This window comes from Somniosus microcephalus, chromosome 31 (genome assembly GCF_052327205.1).
Source record: "Somniosus microcephalus isolate GS21.2 chromosome 31, FLI_Smic_1.0, whole genome shotgun sequence".
In the NCBI taxonomy this organism is placed as follows: Eukaryota; Metazoa; Chordata; class Chondrichthyes; order Squaliformes; family Somniosidae; genus Somniosus; species Somniosus microcephalus.
The window spans coordinates 28,470,107-28,476,579 of NC_141017.1; positions in this window are offsets into that span (position 1 = coordinate 28,470,107).

Here is a 6,473-nt window from a genome sequence, read left to right on the forward strand (position 1 = left end):
CCCAGAATAATGTTCTACATAGAAGGAACAGTAAAAAGAAAGACTTATAGTGCCTTTCTGACATCCCAAAGCACTTTACAGCAAGTGAAGTACTTTTTGAAGTGTAGTCACTGTTGTAATGTGGGAAATGCGGCAGCCAATTTGCACACAGCAAGCTCCCACAAGCAGCAATGTGATAATGGCCAGATAATCTGTTTTTTAGTGATGTTGGTTGAGGCATGAATATTGGCTAGGACACCAGGGAGAACTCCCCTGCTCTTCTTCGAAATAGTGCCACAGGATCTTTTACGTCTACCTGAGAGGGCAGACAGGGGCCTTGGTTTAACGTCTCATCCGAAAGACGGCTGCGCAGGACCTCCAGAGCACCGCGCGGCTTAAAGGGAACATTGGTGGACACATGGCAGATGAATTTCAGTGCAGAGAAGGGTGAGGTGATATATTTTGGTAGGAAAGAATGAGGAGACACCATAAATACTAAATGGTACAATTTAGGCTAACCATATTTACTGAACACACACAGGGTGGGAGCACAGGATGGAAAACGTAGCATAGTGAGGCAAAAACTTTCTTAGCAGCGCATATACACTACAAATGAAAGAAAGACTTGCATTCATATAGTGCCTTTCACGACCACCGGACATCCCAAAGCGCTTTACAGCCACTGAAGTACTTTTTTTGAAGTGTAGTCACTGTTGTAATGTAGGAATCGCAGCAGCCAATTTGCGCACAGCAAGCTCCCACAAACAGCAATGTGATAATGACCAAATAATCTTTTTTTTAGTTACAGGAAACTTTGTGCTATCCAGCACCGACGGGACCGAGCTGTTGCTGTCCCATCAAAACTGCCGGACAAACCAGCGCTAATGTTGAAACATACGGAGATTTTGAGCTCCGTATCTGGCAACAAACCCTGTTGCTTCTAAACAGTCGGCCGTACCTTGCAAGCATCTCTGTAGCTTAGCAACCGCTTCAGCGAGACCTTGCAGAGCCTGACTGGTGAAAAAAAGCAACGAAAAGAAAAAAAACCTAACGAAACGGCTCCTGATTTTTGCTGGTGGCTCGAGCATTCCGGACAGTTAATAATAATAATAATTAATAATAATTCAACTTTATTGTCATTGTACAATGCACAAGTACATGAACAACGAAATGTGATCTTGCAAGCTCCCATGAGTCCAGTACAAATAACATTAACATTAAACGTAAATAGCACCGTCCTGGGAGAAGCAAAGCCGCTGCATCTGTGCGCGCCGCCATTCCATTTCCACCATTCCTCCTGTCCGACAATCTTCAGCCCAACGCCCGGGCCTGCTCACCAACCGCCCCTCTCAGGGCTCCTTCCGTGACCTTCTCACCAACTTCCCCTCCTTCTGTGACCTTCTGCACCTGGTCTTCCCTGATGGTCACCCCTCCAGGTACTAACCAGGCCTGGCTCTGCTTAGCTTCCAAGCCTTACAAAGTTTCCTGTATGTTGATCAAGGGATAAATATTGGCCAGGACACCGGGGAGAACTCCCCCTGCTCTTCTTCAAAATAGTGTCATGGGATCTTTTACATCCAACTGAGAGGGCAGGCGGGGCTTCAGTTTAACATCTATATCTGAGAGATGGCACCTCTCAGCACTGCACTAGAGGGTCAGCCTAGATTTGTGTGCTGAAGTCTCTGGAGTGGGACTCTGAACCCACAACCTTCTGACTCAGTAGGCGAGAGTGCGCCTCACTGAGCCACAGCTGACAGACAACAGTGTGCTGATCTCGGAACAGGAAATGTTCAGCAAATCAGTAAACAGCTGAGAATAGAAAGGATAGGTTACATTTTCAGGAAGATTTTTCAAGATAACTGGATGAGGGGGGCATTTGACCCATCTTACAATCCCCATCGCCCTGTTCCTGGGACTAGGGACAGGGTCACTGGTAAGGCTTGGAAGCTAAGCAGAGTCTAGGCCTGGTTAGTACCTGGTAGGGGTGACCATCAGGGAAGACCAGGTGCAGAAGGTCACGGAAGGAGGGGCGGTTGGTGAGAAGGTCACGGAAGGAGCCCCAGGAGGGGCGGCTGGTGAGCAGGCCCGGGCGTTGGGCTGAAGATTGTTGGAATGGTGGAAATGGAATGGCGGCGCGCACAGACGCAGCGGCTTTGCTTCTCCCAGGATGGTGCTATTTACGTTTAATGTTAATGTTATTTGTACTGGACTCATGGGAGCTTGCAAGATCACATTTTGTTGTGCATTGTACAATGACAATAAAGTTGAATTATTATTATTAATTGTTTCTTAAATGATCCTGGTCTCTATAAGAATATAGGGGCACTGGAGAAGATGCAAAATAAAGATTTACTGGTATGATACCAGAACTGAGGGGTTATACCTATCAGTAAACATTGAACAGGCCTGGGGCTCTTTTCTCTAGAACGAAGACTAAGGGGTGAACTGATAGAGGTCTTTAAGATTATGAAAGGGTTTGATAGGGTTTAGATAAAAAAGATGTTTCCACTTGCGGGAGAGACCAGAATGGGGGGGCCATGAATATAAAATAGTCACTAAAAGGGAATTTAGCCCCAAGCCTGTTCCGCTATTCAATGAGATCAGGGCTGATCTGTGACCAAACTCCACAAACCCGCCTTTGCCCCATATCCCTCAATACCTTTGGTTAACAAAAATCTATCAATCTCCGATTTAAAATTAACAAATGACCTAGCATCAACTGCCATTTGCGGAAGTGTTGTAGAAGTGTTTCCTAATTTCACTCCTGAAAGGTCTGGCTCTAAATTTTAGACTCTGCCCCCTAGTCCTAGACTCCCCAACCAGCGGAAATAGTTTCTCTATCTGTTCCCCTTAATATCTTGAAAACTTCGATCAGATCACCACTTAACATTCTAAATTCTAGGGAATACAACCCTAATTTGTGTTATCTATTCTCGTAACTTAACCCTTGAAGCCCGGGTATCATTTTGGTAAACCTACGCTGCACTCACTCCAAGGCCAGTATATCCTTCCTAAGGTGTGGTGCCCAGAACTGCTCACAGTGCTCCAGGTGTGGTCTAACCAGGGCTTTGTACAGCTGCAGCATAACTTCTACCCCCTTGTATTCTAATCCTCTAGATATAAAGGCCAGCATTCCATTAGCCTTTTTGATTAATTTATGTACCTGTCCATGGCATTTTAATGATCTGTGTACCTGGACCCCTGAGTCTCTTTGGACCTCCACTGTTTCTAGTTTTTCACCATTTAGAAAGTACTCTGGTCTATCCTTTTTTAATCCAAACCTCACACTTGCCTATATTGAAATCCATTTACCACGGCTTTGCTCATTCACTTATCAATATCTCTTTGTAATTTTACGCATCCGTCTACACTGCATACAATCTTTGTATCATCGGAAAACTTGGATATGTGGCTCTCGATCCCTTCATCTAAGTCATTAATAAATGCAGTGAGGCCCCAACACAGTTTACTTTGTAGTAATATTTTGCATTTACTATTTCCATACCCCATTAACTATCTTATATACTTCAATAAGATCACCTCTTAGACATAAGAACATAAGAAATAGGAGCAGGAGTCGGCCATTCGGCCCTTCGAGCCTGCTCCGCCATTCAATGAGATCATGGCTGATCTTCTGCCTCAACTCCATTCACCGGCCCTATCGCCATATCCCTTGATGCCCTTACTAGTCAGAAATCTATTGACTTCTGTTTTGAATATACCCAATGACTGAGCCTCCACAGCCCTCTGGGGTAGAGAATTCCAAAGATTCACCACCCTCTGTGTGAAGAAATTTCTTCTTATCTCAGTCCTGAATGGCCTACCCTTTATCCTGAGGCTGTGGCCCCTGGTTCTAGACTCCCCAGCCAAGGGAAACATTCTCCCAGTATCCATCCTATCAAGCCCTGTAATAATTTTGTATGCCTCAATGAGATCCCCTCTCATTCTTCTGAATTCAAGAGAACACAGGCCTAGTTTACTCAATCTCTTCTCATACGACAGTCCCGCCATCCCAGGAATCAATCTTGTGAACCTTTGTTGCACTCCCTCTATGGCAAGTATATCCTTCCTTAGGTAAGGAGACCAAAACTGTACACAGTACTCCAGGTGTGGTCTCGCCAAGGCCCTATATAATTGGAGTAAGACTTCTTTACTCCTATACTCAAATCCTCTTGCAATGAAGGCCAGCATAACATTTGCCTTCCTAATGGCTTGCTGCACCTGCACATTCACTTTCAGTGACTCATGTACAAGGACACCCAGGTCCCTTTGAGCATCTGACATCTCCTTTCAAAGCTGAAAAGCTGAAGCTTCTTCAAGCTTTGCTCGCAATTCAGACCTCCGACTACAGGGGTCAGTACCCAACAAGTGTCTCTACGTTTAATCTATATTTACACTTTTTCACTTTGACAACCTATTATCTGCCCCTATTTCTTACCTCGTATTCACACTGGTCTAACTTTGGTAAGTCTGTGTACTCTTTTGAGCTAATGAATAACCTGTAACTTAACTTAAAATATTAAAGGAAACTTAATAAATTAAATTAAAACTCCAGTCCCTGCGGTGCCCACCGGTCGGGGAAGGCCTCGAGCGTGACGGCGGACACCGCGTGCTCCATCTCCAGGGGCCACCCGGGCACGAACGTGGCCGCGGAGGAGAGGTGGGCAGTCGGGCCGAACGACCCCCCTCGACCGCCCGCTGCCTGGACCAGTTGATGGCCACTTTGGCCAGGCCCAGGAGCAGTCCCTACGAGGATGTCCCCCCCCTCCCCCCGATCCACCCGCTCCACTCCACACCGGGTGACCAAAGATCGGGAGCGTGGGACTGAAGTGCAGCCAAAAAATCGAGGAGCGGCCCCTTCAAATAATGGAAGAGGGGCTGCAACCTCTCACACTCCATATAAACGTGGAACACGGACTCCTCCAGGCCGCAGAAAAGGCAGGCGACCCGGGAGTCCGTGAACCGACTTAAAACTTTATTGCACAGGACTGCTCCGTGCAACATCCTTGGTAAGTCTGTGTAATATTTTGCACTGATTGTTAAAGAGGAGAACACAGAGAAACGGTTTTAAAAAAATGTATTTAAAATCAAAGTTGGCTTGGCGAAAGATTAAAACTTTAGTGATCCTGAATTGTATCAATTGCAGCACCTCTCTCTTCTCTCAGGCAGTCTCTCAGAACCGAGGATGACTTGCTTCCACATTAAAAATGAGTTCTCAGGTGACTGATGAGTCCAATGCGGGACCGACAGTCTCTGTCACAGGTGGGGCAGACGGTGGTTGAAGGGACGCGTGGGTGGGGTGCTTGGGTTGACGTGCGCTCCTTGCGCTGCCTGCGCTTGGCTTCCGCTCGCTCCCGGTGAAGAGACTCGAGGTGTTCGGCGCCTTCCCGGATGCTTCTCCTCCACTTTGTGCGGTCTTGGGCCAGGGATTCCCAGGTGTCGGTGGGGATGTTGCACTTTTTCAAGGAGGCTTTGAGGGTGTCCTTGAAGCGTTTCCTCTGCCCACCTGGGGCTCTCTTGCCGTGTCGGAGCTCCGAGTAGAGCGCTTGTTTTGGGACCTATAATCCAATTAAATGGAGCTACTTGCGTATTTCTGGGGGCAGAGTGAGCTTTGGGAGCTTTACTTTGTATCTGACCTGAGACTGCATGATGGGGCTGTGTGGAGGAAGCATTACTCTGCATCTAAATTGTGCCATACCCAACCTTGAGTTCTTTGGTTCTTAACAATTGGGAGGATTTGGTGCAATGATTGTAGACGTGCTACATGAGGTCACTTGGAAGACTGGCACCAGTAGATGGTGCTGTTACAACAGTGCTGTGCAAAAGAGCTCTTGTCATTTATAGTCAGTGCCCCGATCTTAATGTGTAACCAGTCAACTGGATGATATATAATAGTGCATTGAAAACACATTTCATTGATCTCAAACATTAAGTTTGATGTGCAATCTAACGACATCTGATTACATCGGATATACGGCACAGAAACAGGCCATTCGGCCCAACCAGTCCATGCCGGTGTTTATGCTCCACTCGAGCCTCCTCCCGTCTTTCCTCATCTAACTCTATCAGCGTAACCCTCTATTCCCTTCTCCCTCATGTGCTTGTCTAGCCTCCCCTTAAATGTATCTATACTATTCGCCTCAACCACTCCCTGTGGTAGCGAGTTCCACATTCTCACCACTCTCTGGGTAAAGAAGTTTCTTCTGAATTCCCTATTGGATTTCTTGGTGACTATCTTATATTGATGGCCTCTAGTTATGCTCTTCCCCACAAGTGGAAACACTCTCTCTGTATCCACTCTATCAAAACCTCTCATAATTTTAAAGGCCTCTATTAGGTCACCCCTCAGCCTTCTTTTTTCAAGAGAAAAGAGACCCAGCCTGTTCATCCTTTCCTGATATGTATACCCTCGCATTTCTGGTATCATTCTTGTAAATCTTCACTGCACCCTCTCCAGTGCCTCTATATCCTTTTTATAATATGGCGACCAGAAC